Genomic DNA, 10,968 nt, shown 5'->3' on the forward strand with positions numbered 1-10,968 from the left:
CCCATTGAGAATTACAAAACTTTGTTGAAGGAAATTTTTAAAGACCTAAATAAACAGAGAGATATACCTTGTTCATGGATTGGAAGGCTTAATATTGTTAGGATGTCAATTCTCTCCAAATTAATTTATAAATTCAGTGCAATCCCCCCAAAAAATCCCAGCTGACCTTTTTTCTGGGGATTTTCTGGGAAAAACTGATTGTAAAATTCATATGGAGATGCAAATGACTGAGAATTGCCAAAACAATTTTGAAAAAGAACAAAGTTGGAGAGCAAATGCTACCAGATTTCAAGACTTACTTTAAAACTACAATAATCAAGAGTGTAATATTGTTCCCCAATCTTAGAAAGTTAAATATACACCTACCTTATAATCCAGCCATTTCTCCTGTAGATATTTATCCAAGAGATTCTTGAGGACACTTGTGTGGAGTGAGCTTAGAGCTAGGGCTTAACTCTCTAAATAGGTACCACATGTGGCCCTGTAGACTACAGTAGTATATCTTTTTCTGACTTATCAAATTTTTTAAATCTCTGTTTATCTTTACTTGTACTCAGAGACATGGCAAATACCTGGAGATATCTCTGACCTACACAACTGCACATAGATGTTAGGGTTTTGGTATACTATATTGTCTCCTGTTAAGCTTTAAAGGGAACATCTCAGTACTGTAAATAATTTCCCTTCTACTTTGGCCAATTTGATTCTAAGAACAATTTGTTCCCAGAAGACTCATTAAGTAAATTGTCACTGCACTTAAACGCAACTGAAGCACAAACTGTTGGATTTCAGCAAAACAGTTTATTATAAATAAGGCTTGTTACAAGTGTAGAAGCTCATTTTCTTCTAATATGACTTGGTTACAAGCGGTGACTAGACTCATCCCATCACTAAGCATTTAATCATCTGGCTTTTGCTCTTACCTTGGCAGTTGACAGTCCTCTTGGCTTTCCTGCAAGTTCACCTTTATTTTTATCAAGGACAAGAATTCTCATATTTCAGGTTTGGGAATATCATCGAACTTTAATCTCTGTTTGATGTTTGAATTCCCTCCACAATAGCTTGCAAAATGATCTTTCATCCTCTATCTCAAAAACTTAGTGTTAGGGAATTCACTATTTCTTATGGCAGTATATTTTATCTATGGATAGTTCTGGGTGTTTGAAAATACCTTCTTAAATTGAGCTGAAAAATATCTCCCCATAGCTCTTCCCCATTGGTTTTATAGCTATCCAAGGAGTACCATTGATCAAGTCAATGCTCTCTTCCTCATGACAGCTCTTCAAATGATAACACAGTTCTGTCATCCCCACACATCCTACTTTGGTCTGTTCTACATCCCCATTTCCTTCTTTAAGAGCCTTTGATCATCAGATAAATAACATTTACTAACATCACTCTTCCCACCAGGAAGATATTGATCCTACTATAACTAGAAACACATGAGCAATATCAAAAATCTTAATTCAGTCCACACAATTTTTTTTTCTGAACTCCTAGTTCACACTTTATTTGTAGGATAAAACTGTTCTTGAAACTACCTAAATTTCCAAGTGTTCTGAAAAACACTTAAGCATCACCAGTAAACATCACTTAATTCAGGCTGGAAATCACAGGTAGAAGAGTCAGAAGATTTTGAGAAGGATCTCAAAGTCTCTTGGCATCCTGCAAAGAGGCATCCTTAGACCCAGTTGCAGCTGGATGTACAATGGGGCTGTGTTCCATGAAAGGGACCCTTTGAGTCCTTCAGAGAAGGAAAGAGGAGTGTCTTGGTTTCTATTTCACCTAGTGTTTTTTTAATGGAAGCACTTTTTACATAAATTCTCACCTCAAGGTCAACTTTGGGAATCCACCTCACTATCTCACTTACTGCCATCAAGGGGGTCCTGGATATCAGTGAGTATTCTAGAATCCCATCCTGAAGGTCTACTTGCTAGGGCCACTCCTGGTACCAGTTATCTTAGTTTGGGTCCCTTGAAAGCAGACTCTTTAGGCTTTGGTACAAACAGTGTATTTGATACATCATCCTAGGAAGCAGGAGTAAAGGAGTGGGAAATGTGACATAGGTTTAGTGGAATCATTTCAGTGTCCTTGGTAGACGCACCCAACTGTCACTAACATGTTCCTCACTGCATTTGTATAACAAGTGTCTTCTAGGTTCTCCAGGGGACCATAATCAGTCAATAGGTTCTCAATCTTATGTAATAAGTCCATTGTAAAATACCCATTTCTCCAACGCTTTTGACCACTTCTTCAATACTCTAAGGCAGTTCCAGCTTCTCCACTCTCTTTATTGTCATTGTTTTCAAGCCTCAAGGAGCCATCTACACAACACACTAGGACCAGCTCCAGGTGTCCATGCCTAGATGTTAATCCTTGGTCACCATATCAGTAAACTCTATCTTATTTAGCCTTATAATCCAACCTGTCTCCAGTTCGCACCCTCAATATCCACTACAGACATGTTTTCTCAGTTCCTACCAGTATTATTTATTATTATCCCAGTACTGCAACTTTTTTGGTGAATAATGCTACTCTTGAAGCATCGCCTGTATTTCCTCCACTGGACCATGTTGAGATCTGACCCTAACTAAAGGCCTAGAAGTCATGGGAGAGGTTCAGATAAACTTTGAAGAAGGTAAGTATCATCTTTCAAGGCATACACCTTGTGAGTCCTCTGCATGATCTCCAGCTAAAAAAAACTGCTATTCTTGAGCAAAGAAGGAGGGGATAGAAGATGAGGGCCTCCTCCTCAGGCCCAGAGAGTTTAGAGAGACCTTTAGAGGATTCAAGTTTCTCAAGCACATCCACCCAGATGTCCTTATCCCAGAGCTCAGGGTCAGACTCTTTTACTGTCAGACCACGATTGTGATGTGAGAGATTTGCTGAGACAACCAATTCATCCTTCTCATAAGGCCCACTACTTTTGCAGTTAGTTCCCACCTCTGGTCTTCACCATGATCTGCCCTCCAACTACAGGAGTTAGAGTTCTCTTTAAACATTGCCAAAGAGGCTGTCTGATTTCCTTATGCCCTAAATTGGTAGTTGTCTCACATGAGCCTCATTTTCTCTCTTCAATACATTAGTGGCAAACAGTGACAGTCAACTAACTCCATGTCATTATAATTGATACTTCCCCCACAATTCTCAAATACTAAAAATGTCTTTCTTTCTTCCTTTCTTTTGATCTTTCAATGTTTCATCAACTCTTTATGTTGATGCAGAATGTGAAGCAATGGGAACTCTCATATGCTGATGATGTGAATTCATACAACTGTTTTGAAAACAGCTAACCATTAGCTATTAAAGCTAAAGACACACACTCTATGAACTAAAAATTCTAATTCCAGACATACACACAACACAACTGCATGCCCATATGCACTAGGATGTAAGATGAGAATGTTTTCTAGCAACACAATTCATAAAAACAAAAAATTGGAAACAACCCAAATTTCTATCAATGGTAGAATGGATAAATTGTGGTACAGATATACAGTAAAATGGGTGTTGGCTATCTATTGTATGTAACAAACCACCTCTGAAACTTAGTGACTTAAAACAACCTTTTATTTAGCTCACAGTTCCGTGGGTCAGCAATTTAGGCCAAGCTGAGCTGGAAAGTTCTTCTGGTCTCAGCTGAGCTCCCTCACATATCTGTGATCAGCTGTGGGTCAGTTTTGCTGATCTTGGCTAGACTCTTTCCCACTTCGAAGGCCTCAGTTCAGACAACAAAACTAACTCAGTTATGGTCCCCGTTTATTATGCTCCAGCTGGCTAGGCTGAGCTTATTCAAATGAAAGAGGCAGAGGTCCCAATACATAGATCAGAAGCACACAAGGGCTCTGGAGGCCGGGACTCATCACTGGCACATGGTCACTTTGACCTCATTCCATTGGCCAAAAGCAAGTCACGATGCCAGACCAGATTCAAGGGAAGAGAAAATAGACTACCTCTGTCCACAAAAGGAGTTTTCAAGTCACGTTGCAAAAGATGTGGGTACAGAGAGGAGTGAAAAATTATGGGCATTTCTTTCATCTGCCACAGAAACTTAACTATATAGAAACTAAAAGCAATTAGCTACTGCTATACACAACACAGATGAACCTCACAAATGTTGAGTGAAATAAGCCAGACAAAGACGAATGCATACTATACTATCCTATTAATATAAAGTTCAGAAACAGGCAAAATTTAAGTGTAGTGTTATAGATACATGCTGAATTAAGCATTTTTTTAAGCAGTGAATTAATTATCATAAATATCAGAATGGTAGTCACTTTGGGATTGGTAGCTACTTTTAAGAAGAGTGGAAAGGCATTGCAATTAATACACAACACACCCGGGCTTCTGGGTTGTTGGCAGTGGTCCTTTTCCTAACCTGAGTGGTAATTACCCGGGTGATCATTTTAAATCAGTAAGTGGTAGATTTATGTTTTATTTTCCCTTGTGTTACATTTTATGATAAAAACTTAAATACTGTATGATATTGGCATAAGAACAAAAAGATGGACAATGGAACAAAGAACTGAGAAATAATTGATACCCACAGATGAGAATTTGATATACAGTAAATATTGCATCACAATTTAAAGACAACACACTGTTTAAAAGAGGGTGCTGAAAAAACTGGCTCACTAGACGGAGAGAAATAAAACTGAATCCCTACTCTCTAGAGGACACAAAGAGAGCTCCAGGGAGATCAAAGACCTCTAGGCAAAAGATTGTAAGTTAATGGTAAATATTGTGGATTAATATCTTCCTGATACACAAGGCAAGGAAGTACTTCTGACGAACAGCAAAAGAAGAAATTATAGCATCAAAGCTGATTAAGTAAATTGCATCAAATTAAGAAAATGTGTTCAATGAAGAACATCATGATCAAAGTTAACAAATGGATGACAAATTGAGTGTTAGTTGTTATACTTAAAACTAATTTTTTTAAACTGATATCTATCATGTACAAATGTTGCCTGAAAATAGGTTCTTGTCTTGAGCAGGAATGAATTCAAGAGTAAAGTGAAAGTTTTTCAGGGAGATACACACTCCATAGACAGAGTGCGGCCTCTCAGAAGGCAAGAGAGAGCGTGACCACAGAATACAGAGTTGTTAGTTTTTATGCGCTCGGTAATTTCATATGCTAATGAATAGAAGGATTATTCCAACTATTTGGGGGAAGAGGTGAGGATTTCCAGGAATTGGGCCCAGTCCACTTTTTGACCTTTTAAGGTCAAAAGCCCAGAAACTGTCAGTGCCTGTGGGTGTGCCAGTGAGGCTCAAGGTCTATTTGAAGTTGAGACTTTCACCATCTAGGTTGATTACAAGTTTGTCCTGTCCTCAAATGCTTTGTCACTCCTTCAGTGGATGTGCCCTGCCCTCTTCCCTCCTATCTCACAAGGAACTCTTAAGAGATTAAAAATCAGGAACCCCAGAAGAAAAATGGACAAAAAAAATGAAAAGACAATTTGCAGAAGGAGAAATCAAAAGGCCTGGCAAGCATATGAAGAGACGCCCAAACTCCTTAGCTATCAGAGTAAAGCAAATTTTAAAAATAATATTATTTTATTCAGCTGGCAAAAATTATAAAGCTGAGTAATACCAAGTGTTGGCAGGGACTTCAGGAAGAGAGAGACCTCTTATGCTGTTGGTGGGAGCGCAGTCTGGAGAGTAATCGGGCAGTTCTTGGTTGTAGACCATTGTATTTCATGACCGGCAAGCCTCACTTCTGTATATATTTCTCAAAAAAAAATTCCCTCTCAAATTCAGATGAAGACATCTATAAAGATGTTCATTCCACTGTTTGTGGTGGTGAGGAGCTGGAGGTGACCCTGATGTCTATCCAAGAAGTAGACTGGAAGATGAGGAGTACCGTGCAGCAGTCAGAAGCAACAATTACACGTACCAGAGCGACAGGCATCATGCCGAGGGAAAGCAGGAAGAAAAGAATGAGATCTCTAGCATACACCACTTACATAAATTAATACATCACACCCAACAGACAATACACACCTTACAAGAACACATACAACTCAAAACACATTCACTGAACAGGATGGTTATCTATAAGGTGGAAAGAGGCAAATGAAAGTGGAGAATGGGTCCTACCCAAACCTATGAGTGCCATGAACCAAAGACTATAATGAACGCAATCCTCTATGTCCAGAATTCCCTCAAAAAAAAAAAAGAAAGAAAACCTCAAAAAAAAAAAAAAAAAAGGAAAAGAATAGGAAGGTTTGAAAGGAAAAATATAATCTTTCTTCCTCCATGGCTTTTCTCTCCACACATCTGCTTTTAATCTGTGTGTCTGTGTGTCTGTGTGTCTGTGTGTGTAGCACATTTTCTAGGAAAATGCTGAATGCATTTACTAACATACGTTCGTAGGGACATGTAATTTTATTTATATCACATTGTTCTCTATTTTGTTCTCTTTGCTTCAGAATATACTTTGGACACCTTTCCCTTTGAGCACTTACAAATGGATCTCCTTTATGAACAGCTGTATTACGTTGATATACTCCAATTTAATTTTCCTACAAATAGATATTTAAGATTACTTTTTAAGTTGTTCACTATTAAACAAGTTAGCTTTTCAAATTGTTATTAAACAATGTCTTGCAAACATTCTTGCACATAGATTTATGGGAAATTTTAGCAAGCATATTCACAGTGTAAACCCCTAGTGGTGACTTCTCAATCGAAGCAGTCAAAATATACGTACACTTAAATGTTTGATAGATGTTGTCAAATTGCTTTCCCAAAGGTTGCAACAAAATAAAATCCCATCAAAAATATCTAAAAGTACCTATTTCCGCAGACTTTTGCCAGCTCTGCATATTATGAAGCTTTTTATTTTTTACCGATCTAAAATTTGAAAGATTGTATCTTGTTGATGTTCTGATCTTCGTGTTTTTAAACATAAGTGAGATGAGTATGTATCCATAATTTTATAGACCATTTATATTTTTCCTGTGAACTGTCTGTTCTCACAACTTGCCTATTTTCTTTTGAGTTGTTTTACTTTCTTTCATTCATTTGCATGAGGGTTATTTTGCAAATTACGGCAATTAGCCATTTTATCATATGCTCTGCAACTACATTTTCACAGTCTGTCTTGTCTTTTGCCAAACAGAAGTTTTAAATTTTTTACACAAATTTATCAATCTGTTCCTTTATGGCTTCTGGGGAACAGATATTTTAAATTGTATTTTGTCACTTGGAAGTTTAAGTGCTTTTCTGAGAGGATTGATTAAAGTGTCTGAGGTGAAGAGGGAGGAGGGGAGTAGTTGAGACAGTCACAACTTATAGGCAGAACAAAGAATTTAAACCAAGAGGCAAGGGGGCGCTGGTGTCAGCAGGAATCGCAGCCCCACTGGGGCCAGTTCCCGACAGCAGCATCCCAGCAGAGCCTGCTAGGTCCAGTCACTTAACGGGAACTCTTAGCTCCCCCGGTGAGCAGCCCAAGCTGGTCCTGAGACTTGAGAAAACACACCTCGTGCTTCCTGGACACATCAGGGAAGGGACCTTCCCAAGTAACTGAGACATTTCAAAATAGGGTGTCATTAATTTCTCCAAAGAAGACATCCCGATGGCCAACGAGCATATGAAAAGATGCTCAATATCACTAATTATTAGAGATATGCAAATCAAAACTACAGTGAGGTATCACCTCACAGCAGTCAGAATAGCCATCATTAAAAAGTCTACAAATACTCAATGCTGGAGAGGATGTGGAGAAAAAGGAACCTTCCTACACTGTTGGTGGGAATGTAAATTGGTGCAGCCGCTATGGAGGACAGTATAGAGGTTCCTTAAAAAACTAAAAATACAGTGCATGATTGGCATACAAGAGGTCCTGAGTTCAATCCCCCAGTACCTCCATTTAAAAATAAATATATTATTATTTTTTAAAAAACCTAATTACTTCTCCCTAAAAAACAACAAAACCAAAAGAACCATGGAAAAGAAAGCAATTATAAGAAAAATTTTAAAAAATATATATATACATGTATATACAATTTTATATGACATTCTTAGGAGTCCTCTGCCTGAAGATGGGACAAACTGTTTTTTTCCTGGGACGGGAACACTGAGTTATACCTACATGATCTAAGTCATGTTACGATTTGTTCTGAATAAAATAACCAAAAAGATGAACAAGTTCTTGCAAGACCAGGTTCTAATGCCAGTTAACCTGTCAAGGATGCGAATCACTGTTCCTCTCAAAAGCATGTGTGGACTCACAGCCAGGAAAGCCAAATTACACTAGGCATACTTTGGTAAGAAACTACCTGGTAAAGAAGAATTGGTTTTGTTTTTTTAAGACTGACTCCAAAACTGGCTATGGAAGCCTGTATCTTGCTAATAAGACTTAGACATACAATATTTGAAAAAGAACAGGTATATCCTATTCCAAGGAATTAGGAACAGACACAAGGGAGAAGGGTAGGCGAGCAAGCCTTTAGGCAGCAGCCCAGGCTGAGCTTTGAGAGGCCCACCTGAAGGCAGGAGGGGGAAGGAGGCCCCATAGTTACCCTGGTTTTCACCTTCAGCCCACATTTATACACCCTCCTATGTTGTAGATGTGTTGGGTCAGGATGCAAAATTATTTGAGTTTAAATTCACAATGTTTAATCATCACTGAATCCATAAAACATGTCCATATATAAGATATGCATCTAAGATATATATATATAGATAGATATTAAGAGCCGGGGACTTGGAGACAGACCCCAGTGCTGATGAACAGTGATTATCTGTGGCTTGGACAGGTTATTTAACTACTCTATGACCTGGTTTCCTTCTGTGTAAATGAGGACAGAATCACTTACTTCAATGGGTTTTTATAAAGATGAAAACACCTAATGAATCTGAGTTTGATACACAGCAAACACTCATAAAAAAAAAAAAAAAAGGAAAGAAAGAAAGAAAGTCTGTTGGACACCCCTCCACACACACACCGCCTTAGGAAGAAAGAGGCTGATGTAACAGAGAGCATCAGCTAGACCACACACCCAGTTTCTCCAGCCAAATCTCAGGCTCTGACTCTTCGGGTCGCGACATGCATCCTCACAGTGCCGTAAGAAGCTGGAGGCATCTGCAGAGAAGAGACATGTAATTTTTTTAAAGAAAATTCTGAACAATAAATGCAAATCTAACTCTGGAGAAGTATAAAATATCAATTCTGACCTTAAGGTACTATCAGCCTGATTGGGTGTGGGAGGAGGCATAGGGCTAAAACATAGAGTTTGGTTGGAAAGACCAAATAGGTGAATCAAATAAGGCTTCCCTGCAGACATGATTATCTCCAGAGGAGATGATGCCTGTGCTGAGTCCTGAGGAAAAGTAGGAACAATCCAGAAAATGAGGAGATACAAGCATAGAAATACAAGAAAGTTGTTATGTTTCTAGTAAAAGGAGCGTGTGAAGGCTAAGGGAAATGAAGCTAGGGAGATAGGTCAGGGACAAATCAACAAAATCCCAGTACGAGAAGCCAAGAATTTAAACTTTATCATAAAAGTCAATGGAGAGCTGTTGAATTTTAGCAATGAGATGGACTTGATCAGATCTTCACCTTGGAAAGATCACTCCAGCCTGGGGCTGGGGGTAAGAGTAGGGATTAACTGTGAAGGACATGAGGGATCTTACTGGAGAGATTAAAATGTTCTAAGACTGTCTCAGTGAGATTGTTTCACTCCTGGGCAACGTTACCGGAGATCATTCAATTGTATACTTAATTTTTACATGTAAGATATACTTCAATAAATTTTTTTTTGAAAAGAAATCAAGATCTTTCCAGATCTTCAACTTCCATATATGGTCTTTTCTAAAAAAATTATTTGCCTGAGAAAGTACTTGTGTTCAAGGTTATGTAAAATCGCCTTTCCTATCTCCCCTTACCAAGCTCAAAAAAGGGGAGAAAGTCATATTATTCCACTATGGTGTATTGGCGCAGAGTGAGAATACCTCCCAGTTGTCAACAAAGACTATTCTAGACATTGGTTTCTGGGATGCCCCATTTAATATTTAAATACCTTAGGGCTTCTAATCTTTCTCTAGCTTATTCTTCATTTTGTGAAGAATGTAGCCTGGTATTCAAAATTAAGTGTTTCAGCCTGTGTTGTGTTGTTCTGAATTCAGATATATTGTGGAATGAGGCAGTGGATGTGTGAACAATTTTTATTTAAGGACCTCGCCTTTGCACACACCTCAAGTCTCATCAAGGAACACATATGGGGAAGAGTTCTACAGGGGCAAAGCGAAGATAGCGTTGATACAAAACAGTCAATGCTGAAACTGGCATTTCCAAATATTTAAACATAAGCATTCTTTTCAGCTCTTCTCAACTCTCAATCCATAGGTTGTGCCATTAGCTAGGAAAAAACATTACCTTTGAACAGACGAAGCTGAACTGTTTAGAATGGTTTCTAATACTACCGAAATTTCACGATATACTGATTAAAGTCATGAATAAAAATTTCACATGACTTCTTGCATTTTTAAAAAATTTGAGGGGGAGGTGTAATTGGGTTTTATTTATATATTTATTTATGTAAATGGAGGTACTGGGGATTGAACCCAGGACCTCGTGCATGATAAGCATACACTCTACCACTGAGCTATACCCTCCCCACTTTTTAAAAATATTTTTTGTGGGTTTTTTTGTGGGGGAGGGTAATTAGGCTTATTTATTTATTTATTTTATTTAATGGAGGTACTGAGGATCTAACCCATGACCTCATGCATGCTAAGCATGTGCTCTACCACTGAGCTATATCCTCCCTCTAAAATTTCACGACTTCTTCAGAGTCAATCTGAGTTTATCAGAAAGGTAGTTAAAGCTTATTTTATAGATTTGCATCACTAAAATGCAAAGTCCAGTGCTATGATCGCTAACCAGTCTTGTGAGCCTTGATGCTGTCCCGCATCATACTCTAGCTCCATTTATTCTCCCCCTCTCTTGACAGCTGC

The 10,968-nt window shown here is 38.3% G+C and overlaps 1 non-coding gene across 1 annotated transcript; it reads right to left on the reverse strand.

Moving 5' to 3' along the window:
- Positions 1–10,554: 10,554 nt before the first annotated feature.
- On the reverse strand, positions 10,555–10,626 carry TRNAD-AUC. The gene has a single exon. It is a non-coding gene; the product is annotated as a tRNA-Asp (tRNA).
- Between the last annotated feature and the right edge of the window lie 342 nt (positions 10,627–10,968).

Source organism: Camelus ferus, chromosome 6 (genome assembly GCF_009834535.1).
Source record: "Camelus ferus isolate YT-003-E chromosome 6, BCGSAC_Cfer_1.0, whole genome shotgun sequence".
NCBI lineage: Eukaryota > Metazoa > Chordata > Mammalia > Artiodactyla > Camelidae > Camelus > Camelus ferus.